The following is a 19,012-nucleotide window of genomic DNA, read 5'->3' as shown; positions in this document are numbered from 1 at the left end:
GGAATCCCCACAAAGTGGATTTGGAGAGGATCCCCACAAAGTACATATTGTTCATTATTATATGAATACTGTAAGTTGCTGCCATATCCATGTATATATTATGAGTTTCTTTTCATTTGAACTCAGTGAGTTGATGCATATATAATTGCTTCATGTTGATTTAAGATTGGCCGCAACATCTTAAGTCCTCGTAGATGTGAGCAAGAGCATTTAGGGTTCAATCCCAGAATGTGATAAGGTGACAGATTTCATATATGAAAGCCATTGAGGAACAGTTTGTGAAATCTGATAAGGCACTTGCTAGCATCCTGATGCAGAAATTTTCATGCATGAAGCATGACAATTCCAAGAGTGTGTGAGCACATATGGAAATGAGGGACATTGCAACTCGACTTAAGTCCTTATAGATAGAGATTTCTGAGTCATTCTTGGTCAATTTCATTCTTCGTATCACACACTTAAGGAAAAGTGGTATTCCAATAAACGTCTGACCATGTGTTTTCAAAAGGAAGAGAGATTGAAACTTGATAAATTGGAAAGTGCTCATCTGGTAATTAATGTGCAAGGGCAAACATTTTCCTAAGGTAAAAAGGAAAGAAAATGAAGCGTTTTACTGACAAGGATGCTTGCTTCTTCTGCAACAAGAAGGGAGACACAAGAAGATGGAATGCGAATTGGAAACTGCTCATCTGGTAATTAACGGGCATGAAGGTGCCAAGAAGGGCAAATGTTTTCCTAAGGTGAAAAAAAGGAAAAAAACCAATGAAGCATTTTACGGACAAGGATGCATGCTTCTTTTGCAACAAGAAGGAACACAAGAAGACCGAATGCGCCAAGTACAAGAAATGGTTGAAAAAGAAAGGTACTCTGTTTGCTCATGTGTGTCTTGAATCTTATTTTGTTGAGGCTCCTAGTAATACATGGTGGATTTTATCACTCGATCATGCTCAACGGACTGCTGCATTCTTCTCCAAGATAGCGAGTGAACATAAGAGCTTTGTTGATTTGTTATCTATTACTGCGTGTATTGTAGGCGTACAATTAATTCTTTTATATCTATAAAAAGTAGTTTTGATTTTTCAAAATGGAAACTTTTGTGTCATATTGTTCACATTAATTTTGATCAACTGCATTAGCTTGGACAAAACTTGCAAAATTGGCATCCATTGGAAATCTAATGAGCTATCCGAATTTTCATGTCCTAGCAACCAAACGAGGCCGTCGAGTTTAAGCTGGCTAAACGGGATGGATAGTGAGGTCTAATGTAAAAACAAAATAAACAACTAAAGACAGACTTATTCCACCATAGAGGTTTCTCATTTTCTACTTGTCGTCCGTTTGCAGTTTGCACTTGAAAAAGAAAATGTGGAATTTCAGGAATTAGTGTCACATCCTGATTTGGGCCCCCACCACATCCTTGACTCGACTCCACTGTAGCACGATATTGTCCGCTTTGGGCCCCGACCACGCCCTCACGGTTTTGTTTCTGGGAACTCACATGAGCAGAACTTCCTAGTGGATCACCCATTCTAGGAATGCTCTCACGCGAACTCGCTTAACTTCGAAGTTCTGATGGAACCCGAAGCCAGTGAGCTCTCAAAATGTCTCGTGCTAGGTAGAGATGAGAATATTCATATAAAACTTACAAGATCCTCACCCATGGGGATGTTAAGGCTTACAAGATCATCACCCATGGGATGTGGGATATTACAATCCACTCACCTTAGGCATCCCCCTTAAGGGCTTAACGACCTCGTCGGCACACTTCCGGCCAGGGATTGGCTCTGATACCAAATTGTCACATCCCGGGCTCAATTTCACCATAGCACGATATTGTCCGCTTTGAGCCCCAACCATGCCATCACGGTTTTGTTTATAGTAATGCTCCCGCGCAGAACTCGCTTAACGTCGGAGTTCTGATGGAACCCAAAGTTAGTAAGCTTCCAAAAGGCCTCGTGCTAGGTAGAGATGAGAATATACATATAAGGCTTACAAGATTCTCATCTATGGACGATGTGGGATCTTACAATTAGACTCCCAACTTCCATTTCTACTAAATTAGTCGTCATTTCACAATTTCAACATATAATAAAGAGAAAACATACATGTAATTTCTGAATAACAATAATAATAAATATCATCTTATATAAATTAATAAGTTGAAGGTTATATTCGTCATTGAACAAATTATCTATTCTAAAATTGAAGGGGGAACGGCACTGTAGCCGCCTCAATTCTTGCCACTTGATTTCACTCTATTTACAACAATGCCGGTCAAATTAGGATGGGTTGGGAGGGTAATTCTCAAAATTTCAGAGGGTGATTTGTCTATATGGTTTAGCACGAAGCCACTCGATTTCATGCTATTTACAACAATACCAGCCACATGGGGCTGGGTTGGGAGGGTAATTATTAAAAGTTCAAAGGGTAATTTTGTCCATTTGATTTAGCACGGATTGCTGGTTGGGGTTAGGTTCCTTCCCTGTCGGACTTGGATTGTCTGCCCTCCAATTTCTGTGCCCTCCTGTTTTTGTAGTCACGGTTAAGCCACATCAACATTTTATATTACTATTTTTTTTTATTTTATTATTTTTATAAAAAAAAATATAAAATATTAACGTGGCTTAACCGTGACCACACAAAACAAGAGGGCGGAGGACACCTAAATGGGAGGGCAGACAATCCAAGTCCTTCCCCGTCACTTCGTTCTGTCTTCGGCACAGGCAAAACCATGCCGACCCTGGCATGGGTGAGTGGGAGGGCGACAGTGACAGAAAGAGAGAGTGACAGTGAGAGAAAGAGATTTCAGGGATTTTGGGGGGGGGGGGGAGAGTGATGTCAGGGATTGGTAATCCTATCCCGTGTTTTCCCCTCATCTCTGTCACACTTAACCTCTCTCTAACCCTTTCTCTCTCACTCTCTTGACTCCCTTTCTCCCAACTCTCCATCTCTCTCAACTTTAGTCCTAACCCTTATTTGTTCTTTCATTCCTCAATTTTCTCCATCCGAGCAATGAAAAATCGAACTGGGTTTTCAGATTATTGATGCAAAGGGATTCACGGACAGAGAAGGGAGAGGGAGAGAGAGTTGATTGAGGGAGTTGGTGAGTATGGGCTTGCACAGAGGGAAGAACGCAGAGTGAGAGAACGATTGCACAGATACAAGGAGAGAGACAGAGAGAGAGATCATAGAAAGAGGAGGATGACGAAAATTGAGGAGGAACCCATGCCTGCAGAGAGTGAGTAAGTTCCGAACCAAAGCTTATTTTCTCTAATTTTTGGCTATGCGACAACAAATTTCTGAAGCGGAAGAATGTGTAATACTATTATGCATTCATGTTTTTCAGGTAGTTGTGCCAAAAACCTACCAGAAATATACTTCAAGAAAGGTTTTTACTACAGGATGGATAGATGGAGAAAAGTTATCTCAGAGTACTGAAAGTGATGTTGGAGAACTGGTTAACGTTGGAGTCATATGTTACTTGAAGCAGGTAAAGTACTATTACTAGATTTGCCGCTTTTGTATTTCTGGAGGCAGATAATTATAAACAGACTTTCAGTTTCGGTTTATCTTTTATACTTCATAGTTAAGCATGGTCGTGAAACAGTTGCTTTCTTCCTGCAGATCTGGCAGTATTATTTCCTGCTTGATTAACCTGCAATTAACTTTTGTAAATTGGTTTTCTACGTATTTGGCATGTGACTTTATCATGCTGTTTACACAGTGGTGATTTTCATTAGTTAAGGTTTTGTTGTTGTATTTGTTTAGAAATACCGCTCCAGTGTGGCTTCGCGTTTCCTTTTTCACTTTTTAGAGTAATTTTTGGGCATGGAAATGCAATTGCATGCTACTCCTTTTTGGATGGGCCAAATTAATGTAAATGATAGTTAGCACCCTTGACGTCTACTAGCCAAGTTTTTTAAATTGTCATTCTTCTACAGTTGCTTGATACTGGAATGTTTCATGCTGATCCTCATCCTGGGAATATGATTCGCACTCCAGATGGGAAGCCTGCCATACTTGACTTCGGTAATATTCTACTCATTGCAGTATTACTATTTTCCCAAAGGCCGTGTTTCCATTTGGTTTGAAACATCACCTGCATACTGTATTAAATTATTTGGTGTAAATTGGTTTGATGTGCTTCTGTGAACGATGTTTAAACTTTTATAAGTAAAAGAAATATATGTTTTGAGAATATACCTATGTCACATATCAATAGATAGAAAAAAATTATGGTAAAAGATAACACATCATTTTTCTTCCATTCAGTGGAGTTTCTTCTACTTTGGTTTATCATGATTTCACCTTGCTATAATAAAACTCAGATCCACTCTTAAGTCAAGTTTACGGTATAGATGATGTAAGAATTTGTCGCCAAGGGTTTGAGAGAAGGGTGGTTTCACAGGAATTGAAGCTCTTGCTCTCGGTTGTGAGTTCCATAAATATTTGATTGTGCAAATATACAATTATTTGTATTTTTTGTCGATGATCAAAATGCGATCATAATCAATATTTATATATAGATAAATAACTGAAAGTTTTAGTTCCAGAGATGGAATAGGTATGAGTGGTTATTGAAATCTGTTCTGTTGTGTTTTTTTCTGCAGGAGAAGCAAGAAATACAATTAAAAAAGCCATGCGTAATAAGCGGAAATGTATCACCACTGTGAAAGGGCTGCAATTTTTTGGTGAGCTATCTGTTGTATTATATCCTTTGTCTTTCTATTTGGAGATTCTTATTTTAATCCTACCATAATAGGTAACTGCAATTTACTTTTGGATTTGATTCTTCATTGATGGATGTTGTGGGGGCGTGATTTGGGGGAGATAGGGGAGGGGGTTGGTTGCAGAGAGAGGGTGAGGGCGGGTGCACGATTAGGGGGACAGAAAGAGAGTTGATTGGGTGCACCATTTGAGGGTAGGGTTGAGGGAACGAGTGTGTTGGCTGCAGAGAGAGGGTGGGATTGAGGGAAAGAAGGAAGATGCATTTTTCATTTTCAAGGTTATTTCTCTCAACACCATGTGAATGTACAAATGGTTCTTTTCCCAATTCAACCAATTTAAAAATTGGGATTTTAACTGATGTTCGTCCATGGTTCCTTACTTTCCAGATATTGAAACATGCATAAATTCACCTGGAAATTATTCAAGTCAATGTCCAATTCACTGTATGTACATTTTTATGTAAATAGTTTCTATATGTCTATGCACAATGCTTTTAGTCCTTTATTTTGAAGATCCAACTCTCTTAAAAATTATAGTGCTTTGACCGCTGAGCAGTTGTTGACCCTCTAACCCATCTCATTTGGAAGAAATCTGTTGAAAGAATGATACATCATTTTCTTTGTGTAATGATGCTCTGAGTTAATGGCCAAACACAAGGAATTTTCGACCACCAAAATGGTACATGTTGACTTTTTGGAATCTGGGTATTAATTTAAGTAATTCCAATTTTTTTCATGGTCTGTACCCCCTCTCTCCCTTCTTGGTGAAGCTTTTCATTTTCAGTGATTACTCCTTATTATTTAGTTTTGACTGTGTTGGTTTTGTATTTACTGATTTTTTTAATAATGCCATGTGTGTTTAATTTGAGTTGTAACATATAAATTGTTGTTGGATTTAAGGGTTTATTTGTGTGACGATTACAGGACTAGAATTCGTTTATTCGGGCATCAGCCTTTCCATCCTTGAGTTGTTCTCGGAGCATTTGTTCTACCAGTGTTTTCCTGCCTTCTTTCGTCCAGGCTGAAGCAATTTTGTTGCTGACCTTCGCCCACATTCCAGCTCCGCCCTGGTAGGCTTTTCCAAACGTGTAAATTACCATTGTCTCAAGATGTGTTGTATTTTTTAGAATACAAATTGCAAACTCAATTTCGTACGGAAGGCATTTGAATCCCTGCATCTTTAGCTTTTTTCAGATATTCCTAGAATTTGGACTCTGAACAATGATTTAGTTTACAGTAATCTATCTCATTGAGGTGCAGCTGCTTCCTTCTGTCAATTTTTGGGAAGAATTCCTTTAAGAAATTATCCATGTCCACCTGAAATTTAATGTAGATGGACAGATTATTTTGGTAATTTTGGAATGATATACCAAAAGAGGCCTTTTACCGCATCAGTATATAAAGTAATTGGAAAGAAAATAAGAAGAGATCTTAATTAATGAGGATATATTTTTTAATGGTTGTTTGAGATCTCATTGCTGGTGCATATAATGATTTTGGATGGGGATGTGGTGCATATATTGTGGTTGGAAAGATATCACATGCTAAATATCTCATTACTAGGTGTGGTGCATATACTGTGCATAGTGTTTCCTGGTCTGAGTTGTATATATGATCTTTTCGTGGACTTCACGTTATTTACAAAATTGCCACCACCTCTTCGTTCGGTGAGGGTTTTGGGGATGGGAGGTCATGCCGCATCTGTGAGAGAGATTCTCTCTCTCTAGCTTTTTAATATTGTTTATTAAATTTCTTAAAGTATTTAGGACGGCAATAAGGCCGGCGATGCTGTATGGTACAGAATGTTGGGCGGTGAAGCATCAACACGTACACAAAATGGGTGTAGCGGAGATGAGGATGCTTCGTTGGATGTGTGGGCACACGAGAAAGGATAAGATTAGGAATGAGGATATCCGGGGTAAAGTAGGAGTAACCGAAATTGAAGGAAAGATGAGAGAAAATCGGTTACGGTGGTTTGGACATGTGCAAAGAAGGCCTACTGACGCTCCGATTAGAAGATGCGACTATGGGACAGAGGTTCAGGGCCGAAGGGGTAGAGGAAGACCTAGGAAAACTTTGGAAGAGACCCTAAGAAAAGACTTAGAGTACTTGGATCTAACGGAGGACATGACACAGGACAGAACACAATGGCGTTCTAAGATTCATATAGCCGATCCCACTCAGTGACTTGGATTTTCCAAGTCTCCAACCGAGAAGTTTTCCTCACTCGGGAAATTAAGGGAACACTACCTCAACCTACATGCTCCACTCACAAAGCTTCAACATACAAGCTTCAACAAAAGAAAATTCAAAGAACTTAGCGAAGAAGGCTTTGGTGTATTTAACACAATACGTTGAAATGAAGGAAAGCTTATTTATTGATATCCCCGATAAGTTACAAATATGTACATATACTTGAGTCAAAATAAACAAACAAGAGGGAGCATTCACAAAGGTTGCTTAGAGGAGAAGTCTCAGCAGTCGGTAGAGCCCCAGAAAGAGAAGGCACCGGAGGGGGATCAGTCGGAGCCTCAGTACTGGACAGAACCCTAGAAGGAGGAGGCATCAGAGGTTGATCATTTGGAGCTTCATTACGCGGTACAGCCCCAGAAGACGAAGGCAATGAATGCCTTTGGAACAAACCCACAAATCTCTGATGATCAAGTAAAACCTAACCATCAGATTCCTTCATCTGGTCAAGCTTCCTCTTCATGTTTGTAGCATAGTCATGTGCGAGCCGGTGCAACTGTTTATTCTCATGCTTGAGCCCTCTAATCTCCTGTTTGAGACTCATCACTTCAGTCGCCAATGATTCAACTTGGCGGGTTCGAGCAAATAGGCGTTGGGCCATATTAGACACAGAACCTGCACACTGAACACTGAGAGCCAGAGAATCCTTAACAGCCAACTCATCAGACCGTTTGGAAAGTAGTCTGTTATCTTTGGGAGTGAGAAGGTTCCTGGCCACTACCGCAACGGTCATATCATTCTTCATCACGGAATCCCCAACGGTAAGAGGACCAGTAGGGGAGACGAAGGATGGGCGCCATATGTTGTCTGGAGAAGGCGGGGCTGCCTCTTCAACAAGGTTCAAGTCAAAACGACGGTCGGATGGGCCAGACATTTTCAAAGGTGTTGAAGAGAGAAAAGGTCGGACAAATCAAGATCTTAGAAGTGCAAGAATGGAGCTTCTACTGGTGGATATTCAAGTGTGCTTTGCAACTTAATGTCAGCCCCTATAAAAATCTGCACTCGACGAAGCTTCAGAAATCGAAGAGGCGTTTGCTTTCTCAAAAGTTGGGCTGCTCAGAGACCACGAGGGTCGATCTCAGAAATCGAATAGGCATTTGCTTTCTCAAAAGTTGGGCTGCTCAAAGACCACGAAGGCCGATCTCAGAAATCGAAGAGGCTTGCTTTCTCAAAAGCTGGGCTGCTCAGAGACCACGAGGGCCGATCTCAGAAATCGAAGAGGCACCTACTTTTCCAGCCTTGTCAGCACCTGTCACATGCACACTCAGCTTTGCGGAAATTATGGGCATTCTGTCGAAGATTTCTGGCGAAGTAGAAAGCGCATGAATCGTACTGTTCAATCACCCACTTCCCACACGCAACAGTAGCTCATGGGTACCACAGATAACTTTGCCAAAGTTCTCTGACAAAGTTGAGACACGTGAAGCTTGCAGCTCCCACTACATCGCTCTGACCAAGAAGGGTAAAAGAATAGCAAAGAAACAACACTAACAAAGTTTAGACACATAAATTTTGAAGGTCTAGCTACCATATTATTACCCACAAGGGTAAAGGAACAGTACCACTGCTGGATAATTGGAAAGTCCCGATGTGTCAACCTTTGTGCTTCGTGGCAAGGTAGACTAGCAAACATGCCCAACCTTTACTCACATTCGAGAAAACACTCCCAACAAGATTGCTTGCTCCAAAATCGAAGAGGCACTGCCCTCCGAATCTCGAGAGCCAAACTCCCAACATGATTACTTTCTCAAAAATCGAAGAGAGGGTAAAGGAATAGTACCACTGCTGGATAATTGGAAAGTCCCTGTGTGTCAATCTTCGTGCTTCGTGGTAAGGTAGACTAGCAAACATGCCCAACCTTTACTCACATTCGAGAAAACACTCCCAACAAGATTGCTTGCTCCAAAATCGAAGAGGCACCGCCCTCCGAATCTCGAGAGCCAGACTCCCAACATGATTACTTTCTCAAAAAATCGAAGAGAGGGTAAAGGAACAGTACCACTGCTGGATAATTGGAAAGTCCCTGTGTGTCAACCTCTGTGCTTCGTGGCAAGGTAGACTAGCAAACATGCCCAACCTTTACTCACATTCGAGAAAACACTCCCAACAAAATTGCTTGCTCCAAAATCGAAGAGACACCGCTCTCCGAATCTCGAGAGCCAGACCCCCAGCAGGATTGCTTTCTCAAAAATCGAAGAGGCATCGTTCTCCGAATCTCGAGAGCTAGATCCCTGACAGGATTGCTTGTTCGAAAACCGAAGAGGCACCACTTTCCCAACTTCAAGAGCTGGATCTCCTTGGATAAAGCTTGTCTGTAATCTTCACACGCAACATCAGCTTTCCAGATACCACATACCACTTTTTCAAAGTGCTCTGACAGAGTTAAAACATGTGAAGCTGGCAGCTCCCACTACCGTGCTATGACCAAGCAGGGTAAAGGAATAGCATTATTACTTGATGTTAGGGAGACTCCTATATATGTCAACCTCCATCCCCAACGGACAGGCAGACCTGCAAAAATGCTCAACCCTTCCTCTTATCTGAGAGCACTCCCAACGAAGCCTTTCGAAATATTCAGCTTTCTTTCCCCCCGATAATACCTCTGTAAACAAGCTATACTAGAGCAAGAATATCTCATATCATCAGGGTTAAAAGTAAGAGTATCCCATATCATGCTTTTTTTCCTGTCTTTTCCTTTGGCCTTGTTCTTACTTGCAAGACAAGGAGAAAGAGAGCAATTAGTCAGCACTTGGAATCAAGCTTCCAGCCAGGAACTGACTGCCTGGAACCCCTTACCTGATTACTTACCTGGCATTGCTCTCAAGTACTCATCTTCAACATCTTATGCTTCCAGGGAAGATACCGCATCTGCCTGAGGAACAGATAGGGCAAGTGAGAAGGATACAAGGAAGCATGTAGAGACAAGCGTAACAGCACACGTGCCGATACATCCACTACTCTGTCAAAAGCAAAAGTATCCCATATCAGCAGGGTCGAACGTACTCTAGATTTGATGGACTTGTTTTGACCCTCAAATTCTTCAGTCGGCCTTATACTCTGGAGGAAACCAGAAAACCCTCCAGCCCAGTTCAAGAATAAGCCTGTGGAAAGTTACTTCTTCAAAAGCAAAAGTATCCCATATCATCTCTTCTCATTTTTCTTCTCTTTATCCTTCATGCTGCCTGCAAGATAGGGAGAATGTGAACAATCAGCCGGAGCTCTGATTGCTTACCTTGTCTGTCACCTCTTTCAGCAGATCCCGTAGCTCGGCGACTTGGGGGACTCCTACTACATGGTTTGTATCGCGCTTGACCAAGCCTGAAACTACAAGTAAGCTTCAAGTGAAATTGATACATTACCTTGTGCATCTCCACCAGTTACAGATACCACCCCTGGATGGAGGAAGAGTACTTCCAGAGAAGATGCCACATCTATCTATGAGACAGATAAGGCAAGCCAAGACGATACCACACTCCGGTACTTAGAAGTTTCGTGGTTACGAGATCATTCTCCCACAATATTTCCTAATGTCATTTGTACTAAATCATTCACTTGTACTCACTAAAGGAGAACTTGAACCTATGTACTTGTGTAAACCCTTCACAATTAATGAGAACTCCTCTATTTCGTGGACGTAGCCAATCTGGGTGAACCACGTACATCTTGTGTTTGCTTTCCTATCTCTATCCATTTATATACTTATCTACACTAATGACCGGAGCAATCTAGCGAAGATCACAAAAAGTGACCGTTTTCGCTACCTAGGATCTATCTTGCAAGAGAACGGAGAATTAGATGGAGATCTCAACCATATAATACAAGCTGGATGGATGAAATGTAAGAGTGCATCCGGCGTGTTGTGTGACCGTCGTAGGCCACTGAAGCTCAAGGGAAAATTTTATAGGACGGCAATAAGGCCAGCGATGTTGTATGGCACAGAATGTTGGGCGGTGAAGCATCAACACGTACACAAAATGGGTGTAGCGGAGATGAGGATGCTTCGTGGGATGTATGGGCACATGAGAAAGGATAAGATTGAGAATGAGGATATCCGAGGTAAAGTAGGAGTAGCCAAAATTGAAGGAAATATGAGAGAAAATCGGTTCCGGTGGTTTGGACATGTGCAAAGAAGGCTTACTGACGCTCCGGTTCGAAAATGTGACTACGGGACAGAGGTTCAAGGCCGAAGGGGTAGAGGAAGACCTAGGAAAACTTTGGAAGAGACCCTAAGAAAAGACTGGAGTACTTGGATCTAACGGAGGACATGACACAAAACCGAGCGCAATGGCGTTCTAGGATTCATATAGCCGACCCCACTTAGTGGGAAAAGGCTTTGTTGTTGTTGTTGTTGTTGTATTTAGGGAAAAATTATAAATTAATTGAAATATTTTAGAATTATCTGAAGAGGATTTTGGGGTTGCTGTGACGTGGTTGTACGTCTGGATTTTTCTGTGCTGATTAAATTTGATAACTCCAAAATTGATTATTGGTTTGGTTTGATAGGTGAGGCAGATAGAGGGAGAGAGGGAAATTGTGGTTTCAAGACCTCTCGCTTCTGTTCTTGGAAGGTACTTCTTTACCATTTAATATGGTCAAGTATGAGGCTTTTTGGGTTGTTTTGATTCAACTGGGAGTAGTTGCTGAATTTTTCGTGGTGAGAAAGAGTGATTTTTCAGTAAATAGAGTTATTTATTTTGAAATCCCAAATTGAATGAAGACTTTATATATTGTTGTAGCAGTTGCAAAGAAATGAAATGTAATTGGGTGATTAATTTGTTTGTGTTTATGAAGCCACAGCTTTTATTTGATCTGAGTGTAGACTATAGTCATTGGATGGAACTTTAATTGCAGTTATACTTATAAGGTCAAGTGCTTATTGAGGCTTTCTTTTTATTGTAGGTAAGTCAAAGAAAGCTAAGAAAAGAAAAAGAAGGCAGGAGAGCAGCTCAAGAGGAATATCAAGTATGATTCTTGAATTTGAAACATTGCTTTGTATCTGAGTTATCACAGTTTCATGGCACAAGAAAGCTTTGTAAAAGAAAAGGAGGGATCTTGATTCTTCAAAGTCCACAAAGACAATGGAAACGAAAGTAGAAGCTGATCCAACAACAATGTTTTTAAAAGCACTCTGTATTCATGGTAAGCAATCAAAGCAATTGTACTCATGTGGTGATATACTTAATGCTAATATCTGGCTCTTTGACCTAATTAATGATTGGGTTTGATTAATGTTAAGACATATCTCGAGTTATGCATGAAAGAAAAATAGTAGAGATATCTTGGACAAAGGGAAATTGTAACATAATATACAATTTGATCCATGTGTAAAAATGGTGTCTTGCAGCATTAGAATTTGAACAAAGAGTCTCAATCTTATTGACATTTCAACTAAATTATCTTGAGACAAGTTCACATTGGGATGTTTGAGATCCGAAAGCTCTCCAGTCACCATCGAGGCAAAATCTTAGGCGCAATCAGTATATGTCACTTTGTCTCATCATAGGAGAATACCATCAATTATACTATCAGTGCATTAAGTACCACTTAATGCGATCTGCTCATACATGTTCATGTGTTACCACTTATACTTGGACAAAATCTTAGGCCCAATTATTAATGCTTGAAATAAATCTTTCTACTTATTAATACTTAAAAATTGTAAATAGGTCATCACCCACTAATCTTTTTCAAGTTTCTATGCTTATACTTAGTTGATGAGTCAAATTTCAGGCATAGTATAAGCACGAATTGTTTGGTATAACTAGGTGATTTTTATTAAGTACTTTCCTAGCATAAAAAAATTGCATGGTTTTAATGGCTTCCGGAACCTGCAAACATTGTCAGGCATTTTCTACAAATCATGGCATACCGTTCAGGTATTTTTTGGCTGTTGCAAAATTTTCTACTAATTATGTGGTTTGATATGTTGAATTATCCATTATGTGGATTTAGGATTTTGGAAGTAATACTAACTGGAATTAAACAGGTTGATTAACATACATTAGGCTGTGACAACTGTGGCAATATCTATCTTTCAAGACTATATGGGGTTTAGTAATTTTCAATATTCTTGGACTCTTTTTAATCTGCAAAATCAAATTACCTATGGAGTTTATAACATGCAATCAGTTTCTTTTTAATTGAGTTCAAATAATGTTGATTGCACTGTTATAAAGCTCTTTTTTATAGTTAGGTTGAAAATTATATCGATATATTCTTTATTTAGTTGGTCCAATGTGTAACAGATGAGATTGTTTTGTTTGATGTTTCAATCAAAATTTGATCTTTTTTTTTTTGAGTGAAATTATAATGGAATTGCATGTCAAGTATTTCCTGGATCTACGGTTACAATGCTCTTTATATTTTCCCAGATCTATCATTTTTGTTTGTTCATGATTATGTTGAATGTTTTTCAAGTTAAATGTGTCTTATTCATGTAGTTAAGGCTGGTGCATTCAAGTCCCGCAGCATCGCGCGGGCATATTACTAGTAGTGTCCAAAGAAAGAAAGGGCGACTTCACTTCTTGATCACTCTTCTTCTTCAATGATACCCCAAAATCATATACTGAACCCTAAAACCCTTGTCAAAGATGAATATTGAGTTTTTGAAAGGTAATAAGGGGGAAGTTGAACTTATGAAAGTAGAATTTTGAATTTTATTATTCTCCAATTTTGATATGAAATGTAATAAGCGACCAGTTTAATCAGTTAGTAGAGTTTAGAAATGGGATTTGGTTGTTAATTAGATAATTAGTAGAATAGCCAGGTGGCATTAGATGAATTGTGGAGTTGTATTAAAGGCTCACATGGATATGGAGGAGAGATTTTCCAGTGTGACAGTCACACAGAATAGTACATCACGTGTCATTATATAAATAGTAAGATATGTTTACCAAAAAGTTAATAACCTAAAAAAATATAAATTTCCACTATTTACATAAAAACACATAATATATCACCAGTATTCTTATCACAATTAAAAATGTCTAACCATGAGCTTGTGGGACGGATGGTCAATTGAACTAAAAAAGTATTATCACAAAAAAATATTGGGAGCTCAGATTCCTCTTCTTCCTTCTTCCTTCTTCTGCCATTGTTCCATTCCAATTATCTAACTACTTGCAGATTTGAGATAGGGCATCAGAGGTTGATCCTTATCAAATTTGGAATCGGCCATCCCCAAAATCGTATCCACCCGATACCCTAAAAACTCCCGTCGTTTTCCTAAAAATTGCTGCTGCTGGTGGCTTGGATTCAGCTGAATCTCACAAGAAGGTCAGTAACAGTAATTCTCTTTTTTACTTTAACCTACCAGTATGAGTAGCCGTAGCAGTGCGCAATCTGAACAGCAATTTGTATAGATATGGATATGATTCTCCTGTTTAATTTAATTTAATTTGTCCACAAATCTTCCGTCTTGATGGTCCGATTAACCTCTCGACTCTGTTATTTCAGACTATTAATTTACTTCTCACTTCACTGTTAACATTATACTCTGCTAGATCACTCTGTTTGTGTTTGTGAATTCTACTGTTTGATAGTATGCGGCAGTAAGTGAACCCGTACCAACTGTGGCAGATTTTGCATCACTAATACTTGTATAATTAAGTGCCTTGCTTGACTAATTACGTTTTGTTCAGTATCTGATCGTTAAATTAAATTAATTAATACAGTGTGCATTCTATACATCGTCTTCAAATAGCGCCCATCACTTGGATTCTTTTTGTATTGAGCATTGCCATTGTCACCACGCTCTTTTTCGTCGCCTTGAAGCCGGAAGAAGTCGTCCAAGAAGCAAGACAAGAAAAAAAAGCGGAGGGGGAGGCGGGGAGGGACTCACAATCAGCCTACTACACCTGCGCCAACACCTCAAGCTACTCCTCCTGCACACGCATCTGAGAGTGAGTATCAAAATCCAAGTGAGTGATCACTCGTTGACGATGAAGATTGTCCAAGTGAACAATTAGGGGAAAGCGAGTAAGTAAGTCCAAGTGACTCATCAGTCCTTGACGACACAGATTGTGAAATTGAATCAAGGGACGAGCCTGCCCATACATTGCCTCGTAAGCAGTTCATGTTGAATGTAGTGAAGCATCGGTACCTTGCCAAGAAATTAAAAGGAAAGGTATGTATCTAATTTCCATCTGTGATTTGCTTGCATTTGACTAATCATTTCTACTACTCTCAATACAAAACAAGTTGTCTGGTCATATGTTTCTGAAGAAATTTGAATGTTCGTTTGCGTGCCAATTAACTTCCAAAGTAATTGAATTCATGAATATTATGAGAAGAATTGTCAGGTTGTCAACCATATGTTTTGCCACTAGTCACACATATTTTAATGTTCTCTAGTTTACCTATTGGTTAGGTTGGTTATAAGGCATTTGTTGGCATAGTAAGGTTTGTTAATTTGATTTTATATGTCTACATATTTTAATGTTCTCTAGTTTACCTATTCTTTAGGATGATTTTGTAGACCTTCAACCTATATTTTAATGTTATATTATTTATTAGTTTTATCTTGGCTATTTGAATTCATATTACTGGTGCAAATATTATCCCGTATGAAATTGAATATGAAGGTGACCACTACACTTTCACAACACCGAGACAAGTAACATTATACTTTGAAGACGGAGAAAGAACAAAGTGTAGCATGGTGCCATACTTAGGAAACTTAAAGAGAAGAGCCACGATGCACTTTCAAAATAGCTCCAACATCAAGCATGAAAATCTTCTTAATGTCAAACCCGTCGCATTTGATGAAGTAGATGAACAATGGTACATATTCTATGATGAGTTCAAATGCCCATTTGCTCAGTTGACCAACAATATCGTTTGTACCAAGAAATGGTGGAGAACGTCCGTTAAGTAAGCGTTAATGTGTTCTTTAATATGTGTGTGCATGTTTGGTAAATTTATCATTCGTTACTATCTTTATCTGTAGGAAGATACTTGAGATGTTGGAGTATATGCATAATAATAACCAAACACATGAAAGCTTAAATAAAGCTTCTAGTTACGTGGTTGTTGGTGAAGATTTGAAGATATTGAACATTAAAAGTGTGGATGAAAGCCAAAAGATTAGCCAAAAATTTCAAGATCTTTCAGACTTTGGCGAGTTTATCTCCGATACGTTACCTACGACGATAGTGGACAAGACACTATTTCTTGGTTGCTTCAAAATTGATGGACCGGCTTGTGTATTGAAGTAAGTAAACAACTTTATTAGTAAGTAAAACTATTTTCCTATTGTTCTTATATGCCGAAGACATTTTGTTTTTTCCCCTCCTAGTTATGGGGATTTTATCAGTGTGCTCATCTATAATCTGAGTCTGATTAGTGAGTTCAAAAGGCTCTATTATTTTGCGGATATTCGCCAATCGAAAAGACATGAACAAGGCTCAATGGTTCCCACTTTCACAAGGTTATTAAAGGCTCAACTTTCATAGATTTTAGAGATTGGGACACCAAGATTGTTGAAGATGGTTGAAATCTATGAAAGTTGAGGCTTTAATAACCTTGTTAAAGTGGGAACCGTTGAGCCTTGTTCTATGTCTTTTCGATTAGTGAATATCGGCAAAATAATCGACCCTTTTGAACTCACTCATCAGACTCGGATGATTGATGAGCACACTGATAAAATCCCCATAACTAGGAGAGGAAAAAACAAAAAGTCTTCAGCATATAAGAACAATAGGCAAATAGTTTTACTTACTAATAAAGTTGTTTACTTACTTAAATAAGCAAGCCGGTCCATTAATTTTGAAGCAACCAAGAAATAGTGTCCTGTCTACTATTGTCGTAGGTAACATATCAGAGATAAACTCGCCAAAGTCTGAAAGATCTTGAAATTTTTGGCTAATCTTTTGGCTCTCATCCACACTTTTAATGTTCAATATCTTCAAATCTTCACCAACAACCACGTAACTAGAAGCTTTATTTAAGCTTGCATGTGTTTGGTTCTTGTTATGCATAGACTCCAACATCTCAAGTATTTTCCTACAGATAAAGATAGTAACGAATGATAAATTTACCAAACCTACACAGATAGTCACACACAAGCAAACACGCACACACATATTAAAAAACACATTAACACTTACTTAACGGACGTTCTCCACCATTTCTTGGTACAAACGATACTGTTGGTCAAATGGGCATTTGAACTCATCATAGAATATATACCATTGTTCCTCTACTTCATCAAATGCGACGAGTTTGGCATTAAGAAGATTTTCATGCTTGATGTTGGAGCTATTTCGAAAGTGCATCGTGGCTCTTCTCTTTAAGTTTCCTAAGCATGGCACCAAGCTACACTTTGTTCTTTCTCCGTCTTCAAAGTATAATGTTACTTGTCTCGGTGTTGTGAAAGTGTAGTGGTCACCTTCATATTCAATTTCATACGGGATAATACTTGCGCCAATAATATGAATAGAAATAGCCAAGATATAAACTAATAAGTAATATAGGTTGAAGGTCTACAAAATCATCCTAAAGAATTTCATATGTATACATATCAAATTAACAAACCTTACTATGCCTTCTAACTAACCTAACCAATAGGTAAACTAGAGAACATTAAAATATGTGTGACTAGTAGCAAAACATATGGTTGACAATTCTTCTCATAATATTCATGAATTCAATTACTTTGGAAGTTAATTGGCATGCAAACGAACATTCAAATTTCTTCAGAAACATATGACCAGACAACCTGTTTCGTATTGAGAGTAGTAGAAATGATTAGTCAAATATAAGCAAATCACAGATGAAAATTAGATACATACCTTTCCTTTTAATTTCTTGGCAAGGTACCGATGCTTCACTCCATTCAACATGAACTGCTTACGGGGCAATGTATGGGCAGGCTCGTCTCTTGATTCAATTTCAGAATCTGTGTCGTCAAGGACTGATGTCACTTGGACTTTTGTACTCGCTCTCCCCTAATTGTTCACTTGGACCATCTTCATCGTCAACGAGTGATGAATCACTTGGATTTTCATACTCATTCTCAGATGCGGGTGTAGGAGGAGTAGCTTGAGATGTTGGCGTAGTAGGCTGATTGTGAGTCCCTCCCCTTCCACTTTTTTTTTTGTCTTACTTCTTGGATGACTTCAGCGAGACGAAAAAGAGCGTGGTGACGACAACAATGCTCAATACAAAAAGAATCCAAGTGATGGGCGCCATTTGAAGACGATGCATAGCATGCACACTGTATTATTTAATTTAACGATCAAATACTGAACAAAACGTAATTAATCAAGCAAGGCACTTAATTATACAAGTATTATTGCAATATAAATATAGATACGAGTATTCGTCACTGACATCACTATTGTCCTAAAATATGTCGCAAATTCAAGTTCTATGAGAATGATTCTAATTTTTTTAATTTAACATATTTATTTCCATTTGAGAGAGAGAAAATAAAAACCAATAAGAGAGTAGAAATTAGATGAATTAAACCACTGTGAAATGCATTTTTGACACATTTTTAAAAATCCACGGACCAACTTGAAACCAAAAAAATAAGGACCAAAGTGGAAAAACCACTAAATATCTGGGACCAAATTTGTAATTAACTCTAATTTTAGTTTCACTAAATAATAAATAAAGCTGCCTTGGTGTGAGTTTCCAAAGGTACTCATTACTGTAGAGGGTTTCGATTGCAGAGCAAAATTGCATCAGAGACTCCATAACAGTTGATTTTCCCATTCTCGCTATCTCATCCATTTAATTTGCAAATGCTCTATATGCAAGCATTCGCAAGATAGTAGTAATTTTTTGCTTAGGAAGAAGAATACATAGAACATGAAAAGCATCTTTTTTTTTTGTTGCACAAAGTATGGATCATGGTTGGAAATAGCACTCATGATTTTGTCGAACAAACTGCATTGCATTCTAAAACGACGTTTAAAAATATGATCAGGGAATAAACTGTTAGGGATAAAATAATATTCCAAGAGATATTTACCTCGTTTTTTCATCTTTTTATTCAAGTTTGCAACACGTCTGGGTTTGGATATCTGACC

General features: G+C 38.7%; 1 protein-coding gene and 2 long non-coding RNA genes across 3 annotated transcripts in view; 2 read left to right on the top strand and 1 right to left on the bottom strand.

Moving 5' to 3' along the window:
- LOC103455278 (protein EARLY FLOWERING 5) overlaps positions 1-19,012 on the top strand; it is a 41,278-nt gene that overhangs the window by 16,873 nt on the left and 5,393 nt on the right. The window lies entirely within an intron of this gene.
- LOC139191458 (uncharacterized) lies at positions 14,114-15,203 on the top strand. Its single transcript, XR_011575526.1, has 2 exons — positions 14,114-14,252; positions 14,651-15,203. It is a non-coding gene; the product is annotated as an uncharacterized lncRNA (long non-coding RNA).
- Positions 16,845-17,186, bottom strand: LOC139191457 (uncharacterized). The gene is made up of 2 exons (XR_011575525.1): positions 17,084-17,186; positions 16,845-16,979 (listed from the first exon to the last, which is right to left on the bottom strand). It is a non-coding gene; the product is annotated as an uncharacterized lncRNA (long non-coding RNA).

The sequence above is a fragment of the Malus domestica genome, chromosome 14 (genome assembly GCF_042453785.1).
Source record: "Malus domestica chromosome 14, GDT2T_hap1".
In the NCBI taxonomy this organism is placed as follows: Eukaryota; Viridiplantae; Streptophyta; class Magnoliopsida; order Rosales; family Rosaceae; genus Malus; species Malus domestica.
The sequence above is the reverse complement of the archived record's forward strand: the minus strand, read 5'-3'. Positions and strand labels throughout refer to the sequence as shown.